This window comes from Psittacula echo (assembly GCF_963264785.1).
Source record: "Psittacula echo genome assembly, chromosome: 4".
Classification (NCBI taxonomy): domain Eukaryota; kingdom Metazoa; phylum Chordata; class Aves; order Psittaciformes; family Psittacidae; genus Psittacula; species Psittacula echo.
The window spans coordinates 85,238,230-85,264,250 of NC_137738.1; the positions used below are offsets into that span (position 1 = coordinate 85,238,230).

Genomic DNA, 26,021 nt, shown 5'->3' on the forward strand with positions numbered 1-26,021 from the left:
TTGGAGAATAATCTGACCAAACTGAGGCTTTACAATGCCATAAAACCATGGAGCTTTATTTCAACATCTTCTTTTCAGTGATAACTGATTAATGATTTCTGAGCTGTATTGATGGTCAGCTGCTTACATGTGATTTGATTGTTTGTAAGCAGTTCAGTGCCGCTAAGGCTGGCAATGCCTAGAGCCTAGAGTATTCTGTAGCATTTTACAGATTATTTCTGCAGCACCTGCAGTCAGATTCTACAGAATGAAATGTGATCTCTCTGACACTTTTTCCCCTTGTATCCTGCTATTACTATAGTATTCTCAAAAGACAAAAGAAGAGCTGTACCCATGTAAGGTGTAGATTATATATAAAGATACACAAATATAAATAGTTTTAAAATATGCAATAGAGGGAATATATCTGTGTAACTGAAAGACATATATTTATTAAACCTAGCAGAAAAACCCACATTAGTTAGAACAAACAAAGAATATGAGAAGAAAAAAACGATGTGTGAGGGAATGAATCATACAAATATGGAATTATGCATAGGAATAGACTGTGATGTTTGTCTAGAGTCCTGTATCAGTGACAGAATATTTGCACCAGACTCAGAAAGAATTTCCCTTTGGCATGGGACAGGCTTCTCGGCTGCTACCACTACCTGTTGTTGGTTTGGTTTTTTTGTTTTTTTTTTTTTCTGATTTATGAAACAGTGAAATCAGTGGCTTTTGGTGGATAAATATATAAAGTTCTCAGAGGGAGGCAATATATTTTACTAGGCTAACTCCTAGCATTACATAAAATAAACTCTTGAGTACTTAATCCTTTCTTCTGGAATGAGATAGAAGAAGCAAATACGAAAGCAAACTACAGAACAGCTGTTCCCTTTTTTTTTTTTTTTTTTTGCATACTTTAACCATTTAAGTGATCTGAGGCAAAAAGCTCTCACAGGTGTTAAAAAGGAAAGAATTGATTGTGTCAGTTTGTATGAAACAGTGAGAAAATAATTTTGTGCAATATTAAGGGATTAGCTAGAAGAGAATTGCTTAAACACATCTCTCCTGAATCTAGGATGTTTAATATTCAACCTGAATTGTTAGACTCCAGACTCAACTTTAGAAGATGTTTTGTGAATCTCTCGTGAGAATCCTGACTGTAGAGTAGTTGTGTTCTTTTTTAAAAAAGAAAAAGAAAATAAATCTGCTATTTCTGACAGGAGTTTTCTTTACTTATCAGTTATCTGCATGACTTTGTTTTGCTCTTCTGTCGTTTAGTTTCACTGACAAGTTCCTACGTATGCAGTTCAGGCATTGTATGAAATGTCTTATGTTTTGGGAAGTGTCGTGGGTAAGATCCACTGATTTTTATGTTATTATTATTCTCAGAGACAAGTATTAAAGAAATTCGCATGAGTGGACATCACACTAATAGTAGCAAAACTAACAAACCTGGGAATAAAATTTGCTGGTTTTATAGGATTTGAGATTATTCAGAGAAATATTTCTAATTTAAAAGAGAAGCATCCATTATGCAAGCAGTATTGAACAATTCTCCTTGTAACAAAAGTGTGACTTAACATAGTTTTCTAACCATTATAATTGCAACCAGATCCGTAGAATCTCTAGATACTTTGTGATCACCAACTCAAACCCAAATAAAGAGAAAAATAAGAAACTGCAGTTTCCTAAAATAAAGTGCAATGAACTGGATTACATTCCAGAGATTTTTTTAATATCAGTTGCTTACTTTGCTTTTCATTTTAAGTATGTATGCATTTGTGGATGTGTTAGAAGGTAGAAAGCTTTCAAGGAGAATGTGTGTCTTTTCCTATTGTATCATTAATAATACAAGTAGGTTTTTGTTTAAAAACCATCATTATGATCATAAACTTTTTAGGACAGCATGAATTTTAGTTTGTTTTTTTTTGTGTGTTTTTTTTTTGTGTTTTTTTTTTTTTTTTTGTTTTTTTGTTTTTTGTTTTTTGTTTTCTGTTAATAGAGAGTTTGTATTTTCTGCATTAGCACCCTTATACCTTTTAATTGGATGCCATTATGTTAACTGTACTGTACTGCAGGAAGTTGCTGCAGCACATGAAAAAATATTCTGCACTACTTCATATAGGAAAATACAATAAAACTACTTTTAGAGAAACTTGTTTCTGCTCTCACAAAGAAGCAAGTGGTTTTCATGAATTTAGATGCTATGTTTTTCTCTATTACTTGTTCTTTTCTGCATATGCTTGTATACTTTTGATTGATCTGAGTGTCCTGTTTTCTTCATTTAAAATACACCTTTTCTCAGGAATAGTTATTTAAACAGAAGTTTACTAGGTTTTCAAAGTTATGTTTAATGAAAAAGAACAAGCTGACAATGGAAGTGCTTTTGAGCATGTAGATCTTAGTGCATGTCTGTATTTCATATGGCTAAACAGCATATGAGTAAAGCTTACTACTTTACTCTCTAGGTTAGTAGAGGAACAGGACCTAAAAAGTCTGGGAAGTAAAATCTAAAAGAAAAAAAAAAAAAAAAAGATTATTTCTAAAATGGTTATAACTGTGCACTGTATGAGACCAGCAAATGGTAATTTGTAACTGACATTAAGGAAATAAATTCTACTATCAAGGTATACCATTGAAGTGATACAGTTCTTACAGTAAGAATCTAGTCCTGTTCTTGTAGATAATCTTTTAACTTTATTAGTTTCTAAATATTTTTTAATAGTTTCTAAATATTGCCTCAGTTTTCTGTGAAAAACTTATTTTATTAATAGCTAGTTAAAAACAAAGGAAAAATACAAACCCCAAACCAGTGCCTTATGGTAGGTGATAACTTGGAGGTCTTACGTAGAAGTATGCAAGAAAGAGTGCTTGCATTCTTCTAGTCAGGAAATCAAATACAAAAACTGGTACACATAAAGCAAGAGGGGTTGAAGGGAGTGGTTTTTTTTTGCCTGGAAGTTTCATGGTGTCTGCCAAAGGACTAGGGCATTTCCATAAATAGTGGACTTAGGGTCAAGCCACTCTAGGATTCATACATGGAACTGTAGAAGTCACAGTCAGAATTATGCCAGTCTCCTCCACTCACTTCCCCTTAGCTATAAGCAGATCAGTAAAACTGATGTCCAAAATGGAAATTTGATGTATGTTTAGAACTCCTTTACATCAAACAAATAAACAAACCTATAACTTTTCAAATTTGATAAAGAAGCAAGTGTATATTAATAGAATATGTGTTACTTCAGTTCACTAACTTGAGTATCTCAATTATAGTGCATTATTTGCAATAGTTGTAGCAAGTGTTTATGAGGAAGATAACCACAATAAGCAAGTGAGCGTTAATCATATGTTAGCTTACACTTGTTATTAAGAATGGTTTCTTACAAATCTTCTTAGGAAATTGATCAAAGAAGCAAATTTTGTTAGCTCTTCTTGTACTTTCATGTGCTATTTACTTTGTAAGATTTTTTTTTTTTTTTCTCTGTGGTATTGGGAAAAATTGCTCAGCCAAGTACCTCATACTGTGCTATTGATGAAAATAATTTATGTGAATCATGAATTCTTTTATGTTGTTTCTCAGCCCTTTGAGTCCTTCAGTGTGAGTGAGTGTTTGTTAAATCCCACTGCTTTCTTTTCAAAAAAAGTAAAAAAAAATTAAAATCAAACAGAAATTCAGGTATGGAATACAAATGCAAAGCTGCTCCTCAAAGTAAACTTTCTCCCTTTATTCTGTGATGAAATAGAACATAGGTTTCTGCATATTTTGTTTTGGTTTTCTGAAATAATGATACAAAGTGATGTCTTCTTGATATGATTTTGTCTTTTAACTAACAGTAGCTGTAAATGCAGACACTGGAGTATTTGTCTTTGAAGCTTCACATCAAAAACACAGAGATACTTCTAGTATGAAGAGCTGTACCTATGCACCCACCTGACTGTATATCTGAGTTTTTTAAAGTGTGTTATTCATAAATAAAATGCTAAATAATGTATCTCCATCTGTGCAGCTGAATTTAAACACAGTATTTCTCTGTAACTGTCAACTCTGTAAGCTATCGTGCCATGCTAGAGAAGCTGATCCAGAGAAATTTGACATAACTTTCTAGGTCTTTAAAAATAAAATGCCTAGTGATACGATATTTTAAACAAGTACTCAGTAATGCTTAATTAATAATGCTTTAATTAATAATCAGTAATGCTTAATTAATAATGCTTTGTTAAATGCAACACTCATATGACCCTTTGGGAGATACTTTATCTGGGCTCCTTTTCTTCCCAAGCTTTCTCAGGTACTACTACTAAAAGATCATTTCTGTATACCATCTAAACTTCCATTGTGATTTTAACATGAGAAACATGCCAGCTTGAGAAGTTAATACTGAATGTATTTACTGTAACTTACAGTTTTTGAGTAAGCTTGTTTTCAGCAATCTCTTTCTGTGGCATAATTTACATTTATGATATTTTAAATCCATGTTGATTAACAGCTATATTAAAATCGTGCTGGTTTTAAAGCCATAACTGCAGTATATTTTGTTTGTTGTTTTTTTTCTGTGCCTCAAAGTACTGCAAAAGTATAGTGCGCATGTACTGTGAAGGAAATTCAGAAATAAGAACAATCTTAGAAAAAATCAGAAAGAAAAAAAAAAAAAAAAGGAAATTTTGAGTCCTGTTGGTTTTGGTATTTAAAACTCCTAAATTTCCTCCTCTTTTTTCTTTACTCCTACATCGTCACAATTCTTTTTGTCTTTTCTCTGCTTTCAGGGAGACAGTCTCGAGGTATGAATGAAATTTTCTTCACTAATGGCTCACATAGGCTTTGTATAAACTGTCTATATGTTTTGGTTAAATCGTGCTAGACCAATTGATTTTTTACTGCCATTTTTGACTTCTCTGTATTCAAACACACAATAAGCACCCAGGGAAAAAAAAATGCTGTTTCTTCATCTGTATAATAACTGAACAGGGACCATAGCATGCCTTTCCTATTCCTTTACTTGCCATCGCTACTAGGATAAATAATGAGCAGCAGTACATCTGACAGGTACAGTTGTATGAAGCCCTATATAAACCAGATAAAGTGCCAGAGAAATCTTTCAGTCTTTCTGTTGAGAAAGAGAGAACTGTAGAGTACATGTATATGTGAAATGCAGTGCCACTGGGGACTGCAGGACTTTCAGTGCTTTGCAGTGATACAGTGAAGTTGTTTGTACTATATTCTGTTATTACATGAAAATAACTGAAAAGTTTACTTTTTCTTCTGTCTTGTGATTCATATTTCTGTGAGCCTTTATAACAAGGTTTTAAAGGCATGAGCATACATTCAATATCTCTCTTAAAATTAATATAATACATCAAGTCAGACCATTTTAAAGCACAAGGAAGTATCTTAATGCTATAGAGCATAATCGGTAAATTGTGATTATAATATACACATGCACATGAATAAAACTGTAAATGAATCCTTTTCATATTGCCTGTGGCTTATGATGTGTTTCTCTACTGCCTCATTTGCAGACATCAGCTGCATGATTGACAGTGTTAATTGATGTGGAATGTGTCAGAGACAAGCTTTTCTCTGGAGCCTTGAAGTCAATGTTTGTAGTTGGTATACAGCCTTTGAAATGCATGAGGGTGATGTGATTTTATGGATTTGTCTTTGCAAGTGCAAGAGGAGCATTGTGTTGTAGTGCTGGAGTCAGCAGAGGTGTTTTAAACAACTGCTTTCAAGAAAACTGGAATGATACATAAGTTAGAAGCACAAATGGAAATGTGTCTTTGGATTATAGCTGTCAAGAAAATTATGCTTTGGTTTTATTAAAGCATCCAGCAGTATAATTTTGGGCAGCTAAGTGTGTTTCCAGATGCAAGTTTAGTATAATGTTTAGTATAATGTTTGTTCTTTCCTCTTCTGTGATATTTCACGTGCCATGTTCTGGTCCTTGAATGTTTGGATTTATTTGTGCTGCTTGTTTCTCTAAACTGCAACTACCTGAAAGAAAAATGCCATGTGTTCAGGAGAGAAGATTGTTTTATTAAATGTATCTCTGTTGTTAGAAAGTACTTGTTCTGCTTTTACTTTAAGAACTCCCACATATGCGGTAGATTAAAAAAAAAAAAAATTAGCGAAAGTCCACGCTGACAAGTTTTATTAGGCCTTGATGTTGCAATTTGTTGCTGTGTTGGGCTGACAAAATTCAGTGCCACCACAGTCTGCCATGGGTAGTGTTCAGTAAATGTTTAACCAAGTTTTAGTGAATCCTAGCCTTAACTGTATTACTTTATATAGTGGGTTTTGGTTTATCAAAACCAGTGTCTTCTCGCTCTTGGGGATCTTTGGACTCAAGCTTTGTTTAAACATAGTCTTTCCACCCTCCTCCCTCCATTGAGTGTAAATAACTTTACAGCTGTGCATTAAATACATCAAGTAAAGCAAAACAAAAAAACAAAAAAAAAACCAAACAAACAAAAAAGGCATTTTTTAAACATACTCCTGGTATTACAAAAGATTACCTGGGTCATTGAGTTCAGTTCCTTTGGTCTCAAGCAACCATCGCTAATTTAAGAGAATGAAGAAAATATATTCTGAAGCAGTAGCACACATTATGCTATCTCACATCTACTAAAATCTTAAGATTTTAAGGCTGAAATAGAATATTATACAGAAAAACAGCAGAAAAGCCCAAGGGTGTTGCAAAGAGTTCCTGCAAAGCTTCAAATCCTCTGTGGAAGCACATCCTGCTGCACGTTGGAGCAGTTCCTAAAGTGGGTTGTCCTTGCTGATTTGACCAGAATGAAGGCTTATTACCTATGACTCTATGAATTAATTCTGAATGATAGCTGACAAGTTTCCACTAATGACATTCAGTCCTAGTGAGTGTTTCTCCAGTTGTGGCTGAGCTGTTGTGTCTCAGAAGGCGATCAATAAATATTGCTTGGGGGACAGTAGGGATGAGAAGAAAAAGAAATACATTTTCAGCATTTTCGAATTGTCTGTAGAAGCTCTAAACCATAGAACTAATAGGATATATAGGATAATATGCAAAAAACCCCGGGCTCACTAGGTTACTTCTACCCTACTTGATGTTACAACAGGTCAGAAATTGAAGGACTAATATCAAACACATATATTCTATTTAAAAAAAAATTCTGAGATCTTTGTTTTCAATGATTTTGTGTATGTGTTTCCGGAAACAGATTTTGATATAGGATGAAGGTGTTCTCAAGATGTTTCATGAATACACATATGTAAGCTTTGTGCCACAGGAATGGACTGCCTATGGCTTATCAGCTTTCCTCAAATTGTTTTTAATGTCAGAAGAAGGTTAAGGTATAACTATAAAAGTAAGTCTACAACACAAACATTATTTTAAAAAATCTTCTGCATTTTAGGGATATAAATAGAGTGAAAAATATTTATAGAGACTTCACTGTACATTCAAACTTGTCTCTGTTTCATAAACTTTTAGGAGTTTACACATCTTATATGCTTAGAGTCATATCTGGGGCATTTTGTTTATACTTGATTATTCAAGATTCTCTAGAATGGAAGCAATCTCTTACTGCTTTCATTCTAGAGGATCTTGATTTGGAGACAAGCCTGTCTTATGTACCCATTTTATCCTTGGGTTTATTTTTATTCAGATTTAAATTTCAATTCAGAAACTCACTATCAATCTTGAATACTGTCTCCAAGAATTAATGACTGTCATAACCTTTCTTTAGAAATTCTCAAATCTTTGATAAACAGTGTTTTCTCTTGGCGATCTAGTACAAAATGCTAGAATAAATAGCATGTTTTTTATTTAAATGAAATATGTTTCTGTTGAAAATGAAATGCTGTGCAGGATTGCATGGCAGGTTTGAAGGCTTAGTAAATAAACTCTTTAAATTAGACTAAAAAAAAAAATTTGAGATCAATATGCACTGACAGTTTTAGAAGAAGAAGTTTTAAACTTGAGAACAGCTATAGTGATATAAGAGGTATAAATGGTTTATTATGAACTCTTAATAGAACCTAGACACAAGAACAAGCATTTTTGGAGCGAGCATGATATTTAAAACATCTTTAAGCCTGCTTTTGAGAGAATCATGAACACTGAATCCCAGCCTGTGTCTATGTGTAAAATGTACACCTATCCTTAACTTGAAATTTAAGACAAAAAGAGATGCTTACATTCCACAACAGTAATTTGCAGTAAGGAGTGGGTAACTCCTTTACTTGGATGAACAGAGTTTGATGCAGTCATGGAAACACAGGAAAAACAGCCATATTTTGTGTTAAATCATATTTTATATTGCCGGTCTGAGATTCTTTGAAATGACCTGTTGTATCCCTTTTACAATTGAGGTTATCTTTAAATGGCATTGCTAATTCCAGCACTGAATTTCTGTTTGGTTTTGTTGTTTTTGTGTTGTTGTGTTTGGTTTTGTTTGTTTGTTTGTTTGTTTAAATAAAGGATGTTTGATAATTCTTATGGCTGTACCGAGAGATTTCACAGCACAAATAACTCTTCAGATTGAAGTTCACTGTGGTGTTCCATTTCAGTGGAGCACATCTATTCACAGTGCAGACTTCTGCTCTCTGTTGGTCTTCAGAAATTGCAAGCTGAACCAGTGTTTGTGTAGTTAAAGCCCTTCACAATGTCAAGGAAATTTGTGCTCTATGTCTGTGGCTACTTCCCAGTGGACCTGAATTTCTGCTGAATTTATCCACCATCTAGTCCATCTATTACTCTGTATTGCTAATCTGTGGAGTCACCAAAGCACTCTGCTTAGAAAAGCTACTATTTTCTTCCCTTTTTTTTAAATGTATTTGAAAATTGCCAGGTTACTTATGTATCATGTCCTCTTGATCTACACCATGAAGGAGATAGTTGAACTGTGGGAAAGTGAGAAGGAGCAGCAATCAGTTACTTCCGTCTATGGCAGCTGATGCTCTCAGAGTGACCTACCAGCCTGATTCCATATGTACCTTCCAGCCCAACTGAAAATGGAGTGAGGAGGGAAGTCCGTTAGATACATAGCCCACTAATATACCTAAAGAGGATATTCTTTTTCTGATCTTTTCTGCCTCCCTCTTTGACTTTATCCTTCTTTGTATTGTGGCATGGAAAGTGATAGGTGCTAAGATGCCAAACATTTACTTAGTAATTACTTCAGTCATAATTATTTCTTTATTATTTTACTCACTCTACAAATCTGTTGTCCTGACTGACAGAAATAGTGTTGGGTAAATCCCATTGCCTGGTAGCAGGGGGATACTTACAATCTGATTGATTTTTTTTTTTTTATTTTATTTTTTTTTTAATTTTATTTTTTTTTTTTTACTTAGGACTAGTTTAATTCTTCCAGAGTTTGGAAATTTGTTAAAAAAAAACAAACAAAAGTTGTAGAGAAACCAGAAAAGCTGGAGATCTACCATGCAAATTAGGAAGGAGAATTTAGCATTTTAATTACCTCAAAGTTAGAAAGTTGAATTGAAAATGAAGACTGTTTTGTTCGTTGGTTTTAATAACTTTTAGCAGAATGGTAGGAACGATCATCCACATTTCAGTATTTATTAAATGAAGCAATTAATTTAATTTCTCATTAGGTTTAAGGAACTCTCTGTGTACCTAGGATTTATAAAAATTCTCTCAGTAATCTATGTTATCTATGAGCACTATTAATTTTCTTAAGTAAGTATTTAGCTTTCGCTCATAGTGTTTAAAATGCTTATTGGCCTTTCACTCAGCTTTTCAGTTTGATACCCATTCTATTGAGCAACAAACCAACAGATTTTTCATTAAATATGTATATCTAAGTAATATGAAGCTTTTATATTTGTGAATACATTCTGGCCAGCCTATTTTCAGTTCACCTACACTAACTAAAACTGGAAATATTTTTATCAATTGTTAATATTATCCAGAAGTTAGCTAATTGGGTTGCTTTTCTTTATTTGTTTGGGTTTTTTTGTTGGGTTTTGTTTGTTTGTTGTTTGTGGGGTTTTTTAAGTCAGAGTATAATCATGCTATAAAAGTTCATGCACAACTTATGCTCTACTGGGCCTCTCCAGCATCTGTTGGAGGCCAGTGACTTTGTTTAAACTGCTGTGTATGTGTGCACTTAATGGTGCCTATGAAAGTGTTGGCTTCAAAAGTTGTTCCTCAGGTAAGACAGCTTAGAAAACTGAACACAGTAACAAAAAAAGCAATGGAAACAAAAACATAAAAATTAAGACATTTCCACTCTTCATTATTTCTGGAAAGAAAATTTTAGACTTGCTTAATGAAAGAAGTGGCATGAAATGTTTAAAAATTTAAAATGTCTTCAGAGAAATAAAATCTGATTAAAATCTCTCAGTGAACTTTTTATTATAATGGGAGAAAATCACCCAGAATGGAGGCAAGCCTTCTGAATTTGTCTTATTTTGAAATAAACGGATCATCAACATAATTCTTGTTAAATAAACAGCTTTTCAATACTTAGTTTTTAGAAAAGCTTAATTTTTGTCTGTATTGTAACACTGGCTATAATTTTTTAGATATAAAAAACTTGTTTAAAATTATTTTATTTTTATTTTCCCTGCAAAGGGACACAGATTCATTTCTGACTTTCTTGTGTTTGGACAGGAGGACTTACACATAATTAATGTATGATATATGCTGTTCATTTTTTATTTTATCATTGTTAATTTTTATTTTTATTTTAAAATACTTGATTTTATGCAGGTAATTTGGTGCTTATTTTTGTGTGTTGCTGAAATGCGCACTTATCAAAATTGGTATGACTTTCCTAGTCTTTATTCATTGTTATAGTGGTTCCTCACTGAATCTTTTTTTTCCATTTACTAACACATAAAAAATATTTTCACTAAAAGAAAACGAAGTGGGGAGACACCAGTTTAGCAGCAGTTGACAGTAAGTGGCAGTGATTCAATGACAGTAGTTTTGTATAATAAAGACAAATTCATCATGATGGTAAATTCTTTATCCCCTAATTAAAAATACCAGCAATACTGTTCTGACAAATACAGAAGTGTTGCTGTTAATTTTGTATTTGTCAGTATGTCCATGTATTTTTTAATTATGCTAGTAGAACAAGAAACCAGGTATTTTAAAGTATTCAACTTCATTCTTTAAGACCCATAATCTGAAAAAATATATGAGTAATATTCCTGCCAGTAAGTATGGAGTAAAATTGTTTTTCTCTGGTAAGACTGGAGAATGCAAGACTTAAGAAAATTAGAAATCATCTGTGAGCTAGATATCACACATTGACACAGGCTGAACTTTAAATATGCATTTAAGCAGTAAAGTCTGAACTAAAACTATGTGTTGGATCATAATTGCTGGTGTAGAAAACATTGGGAAATGAAGCAGGAAGGAAAACAAAAGCAGCATTAGTATGTTTACCTGGTTACTAATTTCATAGGGGTCAGAGTGTTTACCTTTCCCTTTGTTTAAAGCATCAGTGCAGACTCTATTAGAGCATATCACCTGTATAGAACTTAATAGAGCAGAGGTTGCTATTGCGGGAACAGAATTTTGAATGACTTTATGAAAATAAGGTGGATGTTAAACATAAAGATTTTTAGCTTTTCAAGACTGGTTTCTCCTTTTGAAATCTATGTGAAACCAAGCACTAAAATGTGTTTGTCTTAGCTTCAGATGGACCACTATCTTAATTATTTTAATCTATAAATTTCAGTGGTCCGCAACATATATGGTGATACTGAACACATACACGCACACACACCTTGCACCTGTGGAAGTTGATGCAAGGAAAAACTGCATTTTTAAATTAATCAAATAGGTTATTCTGTCCGGAACACAATAACTTAGTTTCTTCTGTAATTTTACAGTTAGTTACAACTTCAGTAAGTAGCACACTATAATTTGACATAATTGTTGCCTGTCTAGTTTGTTCTCATATTTTTCAGGATGTAGGACACTGATGAAGTTTGAGTAAAATTTTCAAAACAAAGTGAAACTAAGAAAATAAATGCTTTCAAAAGAAACTATTCAACCTATTAGCTGGTATGAATATCAAACACAACACTTTAAGAGACAGAGCGGTGTTGGTCCTTCGTTATGTTCTTCATGGAAAAAATAGATTTAAAAATGTATCTTAGAACTGATCATGACCTATAAAAGTAGCTTACATATTTTCACATAAGTTGTGGAGTAAAACAACATCTTCAAAGTATATATTATTTCCAGTTTATTGCATCTTTTCTATTTTAAGAACATACAGTAGTATCAGCTACGCATTATAACTTCATTCTCTCAATCACTTCCTTAATTTACAAAACGTTTTCAGTGCAAATGGATATTGTATCTAGGCTCCAACTAGACAGACTAATAATGAAGTTGCAATGAGCAGAACTGTAACTATGTGAACGGGTTGATTTAATAAGGTTAACATCTGTCACTTTCAGCAAGTTTAGCATTAAGACTCTACATATCAAGAGCCTGTTGCCAGGCTCAAGATTTGTTGTTAGTGAGAAATACCAACAGGAAATGTCAATGTCTTTGGCATCTGTTTCAAGTTAAAAAAAGTCCCCAGATGGTGTTATTTGTCTTTACTGGTGACATAATGGATGTTTCAGGAAGGAGTAATATTTCTAAGGTCCTTCAGCCATCAGTGGAACCACAGAATTTCTGTCACAAGTTAGGCCAAGCTAGCTTGCAGTGCCTTTAGCAGAGGGTGTGCAATCCCAGAGTAGTACTGTTTCCTTAAGGCCTCTTAGTAGCCACAGAAAATATGTATTGTAAACCCAAGTATTTTAATTTTCCTTTCCTGTTTTCATATTTTGTTTCATGCAAAACCAGGAGTAGTGACGATCCTCTGTTGGCATGATCACTCCTGACTCTACTCAGTTTCTCCCTTGAAACAATAAAAGTAGGAGACTGGACAGGAGGAATGCAAAACAGGATCTGTAACTAGCATTTAATCTACACTTCACTGTAGCTGTAACTTGCAGATGAAAGTTCTTGCATTAAAGTATAGCAAAGCATTTTCAGACACTGCATTTATTTTAATACTATTCACAATTGAATGGAAGTTTTAGCATAAAGACATATTTCCTGGAGCCTAACTACAGGAATACTCTAACGAACATGTCATTTACTCTATTAAAAATCTAATGATTTAACTTAAATTGCAACTTATGTAACTTACGCAGTTTGCTACTTATCCTGCCCAACCATAGATGCTATGACTCAGTTTCTTCATCCTCACTTTGAAGGATGGTTTTTCACACTTTTTCCAATCCTGCCCTAGAGATTGTGGAAAGAGAGCTCACCTCATAGAGGCTTAGCTGCAATTGTTGTAGTATCTCGTCTTCTTTTTGACCTTTTTTTTTTGGCTGGGATGAAGGGATAATCTAATGAGAAGCTCTTTCCTATTGCTGAGCAATATGTAGAAACTTCCCTTACTGAATATAATCCATGTGCGTAATTAGAGAGAGATTCAGGAATGAGATAGTTCATTAGCCTGCCTCTCCCTAGATTTTCTTGTGATCCACAGATACTCTTTGTAAGGCGTGTAAATGTGCTGACTAGCTTTTTATACCTTTTCAACTAACATTGGTGCCAAGGATTGCACAGAACAAAAAAGGAAAAGACAATCACACCCACAGGAATCTTCAGCACAAAGTGATGCATTTGTAGTGTAGGTTAATTTCCCAAATGAGTGACTTCAGTATTTATTTTTATGGATGCATTGTAATATAAAAGAAGATGTCTACCTTCTAAAAACTTAAATAGTTCAACTCAGGAAACCTTCTGCCTCCCTCCTGCAAACTCACTGGCACTTTAAACTAGCAAAAGAAATCTTTTCACTCTACAAAAAGCTGTTTTATTTCGGTCTGTTCTCATGTTAGGAACAGTTCAGAGAGGATGCAAACAAAATCTTGTGAGTTTAAAAAAAAAAAAAAAAGAAAGAAAAGAATAATAAAGTCCTTTGATGTAAGGACTAAGTCTCCTGTGCACAGAAGCAAATTGTATCTCAGTACCTCAGAAATTTATGCATAAATAGATTAATTAGTGCACAAACCTTTTTTTCAGTATATCCTATTATAATATCTGGGTACTTATTGGGCATTACATTTGGAATAAATATTATATGTCAAACTCTAAACTGTGTATGCTTCATGGTATTATTTAAATTATAATTTCATTTTAGTGAAATGCATGCTATATACCTTTGAAATCTTCTGGTAGGTTTTTGTATGGCTTGTGGATGCTGCATAAATTATATTTATGCTTGCAAATCCATTTCTTTTTATATTCTGTCCAGTGCATTTACCTGTTGTGTTAGATATACTTTCTTTACTTGGACTTGGTTAGGTTTGAAGTTCCTTATTACAGGATAATTATTTTATAAACTGTGTATTGGAATGGTATGTTTACTGGCCGGACTCACCTGCTTCTCCGTAATAGATGAAACATTCTTAACAGGTCTTTCCAAGGCTTTTATGGAGATATCACATGGCTTATCAGATATACTCAAAGTAGATTGTTTTCCTGTACTTTTTATATAATTTTCTGTATCTCACAGGAGAACATGAATGTGTGAATCTGTCTAAAAACATACTGCTCTGTTCAGAGTTTCATGAGAGAGCAGTGTGATTTGGTTTCAAACTGAGATATAATTCTGAGTTGCTTGGTTCATTTTTGGTTTTGTCCCACTTTTTCCAGTTTTTTCTCCAGTTGTTTTCTCAATAATGAATTAAAACCAGAACAAATTAAACCCCGTGGTATTTCATGTGCTAAAATACATTTCTGAAAGAAAGCTGCATCTTGGGAGAATAGTCTGTTTTCACACCAAGCCGCTGTACATACTGTGCTGATTTGCTGAAAGTGCCTTAATGTTTTGGATGTTGTCTCATAACAACTTCAAGGTAACACCAGGTGGTATTTATCACCCAGAAATGCTATGAAAATCTAACCTGTAAGCATTTCAAAGTTACTCACAACCCTTTAATAATATAATACAATCTTAACAGTATTGTTGCTTGCTTAGTTTTTTGCTAGTTGAAATTAAATTTTTAATTGAATAAGAATGGAGCAGAAACTGTTATTGAAATGCACTACAAGACATTGCCAACTATATGACTTCTTTTTTTTTTTTCTTCTCCAATTTCTGGTGAATTTGCATTTTATGGCCTGTAAAGTGCATTGAAATAATTCATGTCATGACAAATGATTTCTCAGTTGCAAATGCAGGCAGAGAGAGAGAGGCCAGCCCTGCTGTTGTAACATTACATGTTACTAGGATCGGAGGAAAAAATACTAGAATTAGACTTATTTTGTGCCTTAAACTACTATTATTTTTAGGTACAGTGTAGTCTTTTGATAAATACAAAGAAACTGTTCAAAAGACCCTCAAATTGCTGCTTGTGTGACATCTGCTTTTTAAAACTGACAAACAGTGTACTTAGCTAGGTGAACTGTACATCTTATTACTGATACTGGAGTAATGGAACTGCTCAGGCAGAACCACTTCCTGGGATGGTTCCTGCATTTCTGGAATATAGTCAAACAAATAGCATTTAGAATTAAGTGGTAATATTTCATGAGTATAAATGCAAACTGAAAACTTTGTGTAAGTTTCTGAATTTCAGAATGGAGGTCAAGTGAAGTTACATAGAGCTTTATCAATACTTTTCGTATCACACAAGTACTTCTAACATAAGTACTGCTTTTTGGATGATATTTCATTTTAGTTAAACTGGTGCCTTAATTAGTTTATTAAACATCCTGAAAACTAATTCATGTTCAAATCACTGAAGCTGAGTTAGAACAAAGGTAGATTATAATAGGTAAATAACAAGGGAGGTTAATAAAGAGTAGAAAGATGATTAAAAATAAATGAATAAAATTCCAGTGGGTGGTATGGAAATAAATCATTGGGACTAACTGTGGAAATTAATTTGAACAAACAGAACATGAATCAGTAGAAATATGCGCTAAAAAGCCACAGTAGAGCATATATGAAAGGAATGGAATTTTATATCATTTTGTGTTAGAATATGGCAATAGAAAAAAAAAAATGTCTCAAGGGTGAAGCAATGAATTTCTCACATTGACTGACAGCAGCTGACCATTTGAATTGCTTCCTACCTACATAGAGAGTTTTAAATGAAGACTGCTGTCTCTGTATGTTACGTTGCTTTTTGTTAACAGCTTACAACAATTTTATTTTAATTTTTGACAGTGGTGGCCATTAAAAATCTACAGTCTGTGGGTGTTCGATACATGAAAAAAAATACAGGGAAAGCTAGGCTTGTGACAATAGTACTAGAATAAGTTAAGCAAATTTATTTGAACTCTGATATGCCTGCTCACCTTCTGTCTTTCAAAAGAAGGTAGCAACACCTGCTTCTCTGCTTCTTACTGCTTCTCTGTATAACTTAGGTTAATGGAATAAATCCGTAAATAAGGAAAAACCAAAGTCCTTGCTGCAGCTTGCTAGGTGCATGTAAGGATGTTCTCATCAGACAGACACATTCAGCCAGTGTTGAGTTGGCAGGGTAAGATCACAGACTTTGGTACTTCAACGTATGGGACATGCTAAAATGTGAAAAGGTAGAAAAGGATGAGAAATAGCTAAAGATATGCCGTTGACAGAGATCAGTAGGATCAGCTCTTGGGAATTCATTTTACATCACGGTTTGTTGCCATCCTTAGGACTGTTGTAAATTCCAAGGGGTCTGTAAGGTGAGTTTGGCATTTTGGCACCTAACTAGAAGGGCAGATGACAGAATTCATCCACTTACAAAGTTTTTAATTATTGGCAAATGTTTAGCTATAATATCTAGATTTTTTTTGGGGGGGGAGGGCAGAAAAAAAAAGAATATTTGAGACCATATTGATAAATGGGAAACTTTTACAGACTTTTCCTATGTAACCATTTCTCTTGCATTCTGTTTGTTTGTGGAAGCACAAAAACATACTAATTTTGTTATCATATATTAATAATCACTACATTTTCACAGGGGTATTAGTGTTCTGTTTACTAAAAGCAGACTGACGCTGCTATCTATGGAGAAATTTTTTAGATTAGATGTAGTCTATATTATGTCAGTCTGTAATACAAAAAAATAATGTTCTTGGTTCTTTTATGTATTGCCTAGCAAAAATGGCCACTGGAAAAGAAAATTATCATGTGCTGCATGAACAGCATTGTCGCCTTTGATACTTTTTCTGCCTAAAATCAAATGATATTAATATATCCTGGCCATGTACCTACAGGATGAAATCTTTTATCTTCAGTCATTCAGATGACAAAAAGGTCAAATAAGTGTAACCAGCAAAGAACTGGTATTATAAGTATTAACAACACTAATAAGTGTTATTAATAAGTAGTATTTCACTATTTTTATGTATATATGTACTAAACTTAAGTTTCATAGTTCACTGAAAATATATTTTTCTCCTTAGAGCTGTGTGTACTCATAACCTCCGAAACAATTCAAAACCTTAATATAATTTAAGTTTCAAAAAAATCTACAGCTTACTGTAAGCATTAGCCCATTGTTTGCATTCTTTATAATGTACTTTTTATTGTGTATTATTATTTCCTGTAGGCATCTGTTCTATGAAATGGCAACTTTGCAGTGAAAAAAAGTGATCTAAATTATTCTTGGTATTAAAAAGTTTAAATAATACTTTGTAATACATGTCTTGTATAGACAAAAGAGGTTCCAATTACATTGGTGTAAATTTGCAGGATTTGATACAGTTTTCCTCTTATATATTCAAAATCCCTCTTACTTGAATATGTTACAGATTTACTTGCTCAGAAACAGTCACCAACATGTGCAAAATGCTCATACAGCATGCTGTCATCCTGCACTAAGTAATGTAGATTTCTTTTGGAAATTAATGGGACTTCGCTACAGACACAGATCTAAAAAAAAAATGGTTTTTGTGTGTGACTTCTGGCATGCAAGTTCAGAAATTTTAACTTTGTATCTTGTATACGTGAATTAGGAATACATTCCTGTGTTCAGGGTAGTTGAAAGTGAGTGTGATATAGCAATAGGAAATGAATGCCTTTCTTAGTTTTTTGATCTATTTTCCTTGTCTTTTATTTTATTATGTATCTGCATTCTCAAGATATATTGTGTCACTGAAAGAGCTCATACATTTCCTGCAATTCTTGTGATGTCACATTTAAGTCTGTAGATAATTTGGAAAGAAACTTAAAAAATTACTGCAAAAAAGAATATGTGAAATATAAAAGAAATTACAAAGCATAAAAACTGACCTTAAAAGTGTTAATCACTTAATAATAAGTGCTGAACTTATTTTTCCTGATTTGAGTATAGTATAGACCATTAGAAGTAAGTATTCTGTATGAAGTGCAAAAAGTCAGCCTTGCCAACCTTATTAAAACTAACAGAAATTTGGTACTTATTGCTATCTTTGGCAAAGATGCACTGAAATCACTGCAGCTTATTTAGAGAAAAAAAGCAAATAAACCTAGTTTGCTGCTTTACAAATTTATTTGGTTTTATTTTTAAGTGGGATGCAACTAATAGATATGAGAAAACAGGTGAATTTCTGATAGTTTTTTGTATTATAAAATTTTGTGTCATGCCTATAGGAAATCCTAACACTCAACATTGCTATAGAAAATTATTGGGTTTTGTTTTCTAGGGGATTTCTGTTTTGTTAGAAAACAAAAGCCAACAACACCAACCTTTCAGAATCTACAGTTATTACTAAAATTATTGTATATCTGTCTGATAATCTGAATTACTAAAGGTATTTTCTAGGTGGTCAGTATACCTGGAACCACACTTTGCTCCAATGGTATTCTCAAACAAAAGGTACATGTGTGAAGACATTTAGATTAAATTAAATTTTTAAGATATCCTTTCATATCTTGTACTTAGCTAACTGCATTCATAATAGTGTACTCTGGGGGTAAATAGTGTACTAACAGAACATTACCTGATTTGTTTTTATATTCCTAATGGTTTAGGAAAAAAAAAACCCAACAAAAAACCAGAATGCCCACGTATATAATAAAACTGAAACAGAGGATCTGACAAATAGCTTAATTAGCAATATTGAGCTGTTTGCCTACTAGCCATAACAGCAGTATATTAAAATAATTTGTCTTTCTCCATATTAAAACCAGAACCCCAGTATATTTGGAATAATTCCTACAAAACTCAGTTGTGTGCTACCACAATACTACAAAAAACCTGCTATGTTTAGATGAGTCAAGGATAGAACAAGCCATGCTTTATTCACATCTTACAACTGTTTTGTTAAGTGTGTCATGGACAGAGATTTGTGGCCATTTATGGAATTACTGCTGGTGTAAAATCAGAATCATAGTGGTCGTAGAAGTTATATGACTTCTAAGATACTTGAGAAAGATATTTCAAAGTTTTGAGAAATTCATACCTTAAGGGAATAAAACATAAGGTTCTTTACTGTGAGGGCATTGAGACACTGGAACAGGTTGTCCAGGAAAGTCATGGATTCTCCATTCCTGGCAATGTTCAAGGTCAGGTTGGATGGGCCTTTGAGCACCCTGGACTACTGGAAGGCGTTCCTGCCCATGGCAGGGGGGTTGGAACTAGATGATCTTTAAGGTCCGTTCCAAGGCAAACCATTCTGTGATTCTGTAAAAGCTTTACAGAAAGCAAAGTCTTGTCTAATGGTGCCAAAGTTTACAGATTTAACTATATATAAAAATATGAGGACAAATTGGTATAGAGAAGAGTGGTTAAAGTATCAGGAACTAGGGAAAGTGATGAACATATGCCTGCAGAAAAATGTTTCATGGTAGGTATGTGGATTTTACATATCTAGGTACAAATGCATTCAACATGTAGGAAGCATTCAGTTTAGCAATAGTAGAAGAGTCAATACTGAGGCAGTTCAGAACTTTACTTTTGGCTTCCTATATGCTGTTCGTTTTCACCATCCATATTAAGGGGACCTGTACAAAAAACAACTAGACTTATATCCCTTTCATATATTTAATGAAAGCAAACATAAATCAGAATACATAAACTGCATGTAGCATTAAGATTATATGATATTGCTAACATACTTCTTCACCCGTGAAATCTGTATCAAGATATAAGGAAGAAATTCTTTACTGTGAGGGTGGGGAGGCACTGGAATGGGTTGCCCAGGGAGGTTGTGAATGCTCCATCCTTGGCGGTGTTCAAGGCCAGGTTGGATGAGGCCTTGGGTGGCATGGTTTAGCGTGAGGTGTCCCTGCCCATGGCAGGGGGGTTGGAACTAGATGATCTTAAGGTCCTTTCCAACCCTAACTATTCTGTGATTCTATGTGCATTCGTATATATGTAAACTCTTTTGTTTCAGAGTAGTTACTTGCTTATCAGTTATGCCTTTACCACGTAATGTGGGTGGTTTTGTGTTTTGCTATTTGAGAAAATCTTTCCTGTTTGTCTTGTACTACATCACTTTAATGTTGTGTATGTTGTGGCGTATCTTGTCTTCCAGTATCTAGCAGTCATTTGCTTATGTTTCAGTTGAATTTTAATAATTAAGACTCAGGATTGTATAATTATCACTATGTTTGTGGCTTTGTCTTTCATTTGTAGTGAAGAAACAGTTGTGGATTTGATGAAACAGATACCCACTCTTGGTGATACACATTGACTGCTTTCAGGAATGTGATACATTTAAACTGTTTGAAAGAGTAACCTCTGTGATGTCTCTAAGGTTTCTGGCATGGTATCACGTCATGGTTCCCTTCCTTTTTGACCCTCTTTTGTGGCGTTCTTTCAGCACTGCTGAGCGGAGTTGTTGTGTGAGCAAATACTTGATTGATGTCAAATATAATATAAAGCATATATATATATAATATATGAGACAAATGCTGGGGAAAGGATCAATTGTTTTTCATTTTACTGCTTTCTTTTCTGGAATCTTAATGATGCCAGTTTCCAAAGCAGCTTTGCCTTTTAATCAGCACTGACGTACAGATATTGCTACTAGTGGGGTATACAATAATTCTGTGAAAAACCCTTTTTAATTGAGAGTTATTATATTGGCTTAGGTTTGTAAAATTTTTGCTTATATATAATAACTAGTTTATAATCAGTTTGGGCTGTTTTGTAAGCCTGGTTTTTTTTTTTTTTTTTTTTCAGTCAGTAGGACTACTGTAAAGAATAAGATAATAAATCCCAAGTAAGGACTCACCAAAAGAGAACTGAAGATTATCACTGAGATTCAGTAATTCCTTATTCTACAGCTTGTGGACTTTACTGAGCAAATCTAAGAGGTAACATTTAACAGGCTGTGACAGAAAAGGGAAGGAAAAGAGAAGGAAAAGGTTTCCCTTGCTTTGGAAGGAGACATGATAGAAGATATCTGTAGATTTTGGATGAGAGTGGTAGGAAAACAATCTGTGTGAAATGAATATGACATAAACTTTGGCTTCAGTAATTATTTTTAGAGGGAACTGTATATCAAATGCCAAATGAAACTTGACTATTTGTATGAGGCATTTAGTATCTGAGAACTGCAACCTGAATCCTGTCTATAAAGTGATTACACTTGATAAATCAAACTTGAGAAAAACGATTTTGCAGGAAATTAAATGAGAAATATGTAGGTCATAAAGGTTCAGACATATAATTAGAGCTGGGTTTTGTATGTTGATGGCGATATGGGGGACTTTTTTTAACTGTGAGTTTTATGCTTCCTCCTGAAGGTAGAGACTGTGGAACTGAAACAAGATAGATGCAACCTTTCCTCATCCGATACAACTAAACAATCTGATCTCAGAAACTGGGACTTACAGGATAGTGATAAAATTACAACAACGTGATTCCATACAGCCATAATGTTGATAGGAGGATGACTGGTTTTCTTTTCTTGACAAAATTGCACAGATGAATATAGTCACAGATTGAAGCTATAAGGGTTCCAGAGAAGCTGAAATCCTTCATGGCTTTCTCCAGAGTGATCCTGTGGTGATAGCCTACTGTTTGCTTAAATCATACTAATCTCATTGTTATTCTAGGACAACAATGTAGTTTGATTTGGGATGGAAAAAGGTTGTTTTGTTTTGTTTTTACTTTGATGTCTGTTAGCTCTGTCTTTTCATTATTCTTTTTCTCTTTTTGGTCTTTGCTTGTTCACACACTCTATAGCTGCTCAGCAATTTTCTAGTATTCTAGGTCATGCGTGTGCAACAGAGAGCATGAGGCTTTTCAGAAGGATCTTTCTGTATCATAATGACTGTGATACATCATAGTGTGGTGACAGAGATGTTACAGCTGGACTGGTTTCCTGTAAGAAGCCTGCCTTGGGCACTTCATTTATTTCAGGTATAGTTGTTGTTTTTTTTTTTTTTCCCAAGGCACATAGAAATACCTCAAATGATTTTCATTATTGATTAAAGATTGTTTTTTCAAGTGCTTCAGTTCCCTTCAGTCTCTGTTCAGAGGCAACATGCAAGTGGGCCAGAACATGTTTTGTAAGTCTCTCACTGCGTACTGATTTTTTATCTATTTGAAAGGCTTACTTTTTCCTTTAGTTGACATATTGTCATACTAAAGCCTGTTTCTGTTTAGTTAAACTTTTTAATGTCTTTTTTCCTCTTTCAATATAAATAATACCTGTTAGCTAAACGTGTACTTCGTGTCCATCTGCTTGCAAGAAGCAGCATGATATACAGCCATTCTTACTGTCTTACTGTACTTTTGGATTCCTGATTTCATAAAGAATGGACTTACTTTAAAACAGTCAGTGTTCAAGCATAAAAAGAAAGGGTCAAGATTCTCCAATACCCATCCGTTACAGCTTCCTTCGCATATGTTGATAACACATCAGAGATGTTTTGAAAATAGAATTTGGATATGATTGTGCACCAGAACTATTGGTGTACTGAGTTTTGGAAAGTAATTTAGTATAATAAAGAGGCTTTTTAGCTGGAGTATGGATTGTAAAATAAAGAACTGATTTTTTTTCCCTATCTTTGCACATTTAAGCCTGAAATATATTCAACGTTCAGACAGTAATAAAGACTGTAGTGTTATGAATGTTTAAGATGCTTTATGTATCATTTTATTAAATGGTAAATTTAATATTTTCTGTTAAAATGGAAATGAATATATATTTCTATTAATACAATCATATTATGCTTTGCATATCAGGCAAATTTTGCTGGAAGTAATATCAGGAAAGTTATTAAGTCTTTGTTTAAGTTTAGAAAATGCGTATCCTTGTGTGTGAGAGTTACGTGCACACACTGACCGACAGATTGCATCCTTATTTCACATTAATTCACATTAATTCAAACTCTTACTGGGTTGGAGGAAGTACAAATCTCTCAAGCACTTTGTCTCCCAGGAGGTGTACTGATTCCTGCAGCTGGTCAGCTCTGGCAGTCTGGAGAGGCAGAAGGTAGGCTGGGTCTCCAAGGAAGTCAGTCTGTCTCTCAGAGAATTCACAAGTGGACTCACAACATAGAAAAAGGCATTACAGCCAAGTCTTGATTTGGTTATCACAGTCTTCCTGCGCAGGCTTGGGCAAGTCATTCAGTCTTTGTCTTGTTTAGTACGTGACCTGTAATATACAAAATGTATATTACAGATCATGTATCAGTATGCATCTGAGCCTTCCTCATGTATTTTTAGTTGTTACTGAAATACTTTGATATACTCCAGTATATGTGAGTCTACTATGTATTATCATTGATTTTTCCTTTGGAAAGGTGGATCGGTAAGAAGGTAATCCTCCCAAAAGTAACCTTGGAAATAACACTTCAAAATCTTTCACTAAGAAGATCCTGATTGCAGCCAGAATACTGTCTCTCTGCTCCATACTGACTTTTAATACATTCTGATATAAACACTGCATGTCAAGAGTTGAATTCATGAAGATCAAAGATAGGTCAGTATTACAGGGAAAATGACAGCTTTTGACTAATGAAAATAAAAATTCTGATTAAATTCTTTTTTTAAAATGTCAGAACTGTAATTCCTAGAAATAGGATTTTTAAAGCTTGGTAACAGAAAAACTTTACTGATAATTTGTCACATATGAATAATGTCACAGTAATCAGTGTGACTACTCATTGTTTTTTAGTAAGAGTTTCCTTTTAATGCTTTGCAAGTGATTATGCAGTGTTTTAATTCTTGACAGGTAATTATTCATTCTGCCTTCTGACTTCTTCCTACCTCCAGCCTTTCTTAGGTCCTCACCTTTACTGTTTCTGTGTTTTCTGTGTGTCTGTACCCTCAGTGCCTGTCTGTCATCCCCCAGCTGGCATATGGTTTGTTAGTAGGAGCTTTGACTAAGTGAATATAGTGAAGTTCCCCATTTAAGAACTTTTCCCTTCCACCTTAGGGAGCACAGCAGGTAGATAGAAATTTTTACTTTTCACAATGTGTTTGTGTTCAGGAGGGCAGTATACTGTGATCTGACAGGATGCTGGCAGAGTGGAGTTTAAGGTGTGGCTGATGATTCTTTGTTCTGTAGATCTAGTAGAAAATCCAGCTGATATCCCTAATTGTAAGTTAAGGAAGTTTTAGACTAGGATTAAGTGTATTTAAGCTCAAGTGTAAAGGATATATTTTTAATAAAAATACCAAGTCAACTAAGAAGGTGTTATAGATATTAAAACTGAACTCTGAAGTGGAACTTTTTTTTTTTCTGACACGTTTGCTAAGTAGTATTAATTTCATAGAAGACTGTCTTCTTCGTAGAAGACTGTACATTAACTTTGGTCAAAATTGTGGTATTTTGCTTTTTATGCACTGCATTGAAGAGCAGTTGGGAATGGTGTAGAGAATTCTGAGTATTTTTTCCAAATTTTGAAATAAGTAGAGATTTCTCAGCTGCAGGAAATATGTTTATGGGGCATAAATGTTGCATAATTGAATTTAACTAGATGTATACTTTTGTGTATGTGCCTGTTTGAACAGGAATCTTGATTAGAAATTAATATGTATCCTTAGTGATGTCCTGACCAGTTTCTGTGGTATATCATGAAAGGCTGTGGTGAAGCACACCAAAGCAAATATTCTCCTTGCAGTTCATGGGGAGACAATAAACTGTCCCTATCATTTATTCTTAAAAAAATTGCTTTGTGGATATGTGTTTCTTCACTTACTGAGTTCAGTATGTACAGTAAAAAAATATCATACTGTGGGTAAGATGTAATTATGAAAAAGAAATATCTGTAAATAGAAAATAGAAAGTATCTAAAGAAAATAGAAGCATCTATTAGTGAACATTTCTGTGACCTGAGAAGATGCACATACAGCAAAATATATAAATACTTTAAAAGATGTGTTTTCAGTTTTGTTTCACATGTTACTATTGCATCCTCAATCCCTCACTAACCTTAAAGAAAATGTCTCCATGAGAAGTAGTAACAAGTAGTAAGTAGATCAGAGTATGGACATTTGCTGTAATCCTAAAATAAATCCTAAAATAATCCTAAAACTGAGTTTGCTGAAACCAGTACCTGCCAGTTGTAAGTTTGAGTTGAGAAAGTGATCCCTTCTAACAATATTGCAGTGTCACTTAAAGATTATTTGTTTGTGGGGTAACTGGAAAAGATTTTATGGTTCATGTCTACTAAGCCAGTATTTCACTTCTCTCTTCAAGGTTCATAGGAGCATACCGAAGAGGGAAATCCCTGCTAATTGTAGAACTAAAAGCCACATCATAGACAGTTCAGGCATCATTAAGATTTATTGTCTGAAGAAGTTTAGCTTTACCCCCAAGTTTTCTTGTTCTTACTCTTCCTTTTGTCTTCCCCCATCCCACTGGATGTGGGGAAAGTGAGTAAGTAGTAATGTCAAGCTTAGTTGACTGAGGAGCGTTCACTCACTGCTGTGGGAAAATCAGATTCTGTTTCTTCATCTGCTTAAGGTTGTCAAAACTAAAAGTTACTTCTCAGGTACCTGATTATATGGCCTCTCTGTGGCCATTCAAAGTGAAGATACATTCTACTTCTGCTAAAGCTTTGCCACTGTGCAGTGTTCCTATTTCAGTAGGCAATAAAAGGTGCAAGAAAAGAGAAACACAACT

The 26,021-nt window shown here is 33.9% G+C and overlaps 1 protein-coding gene across 1 annotated transcript in view; it reads left to right on the forward strand.

The window, feature by feature from the left end:
- Window positions 1-26,021, forward strand: part of CSMD1 (CUB and Sushi multiple domains 1) — a gene marked incomplete at both ends in the record, with an annotated part of 1,184,444 nt that overhangs the window by 617,829 nt on the left and 540,594 nt on the right. The window lies entirely within an intron of this gene.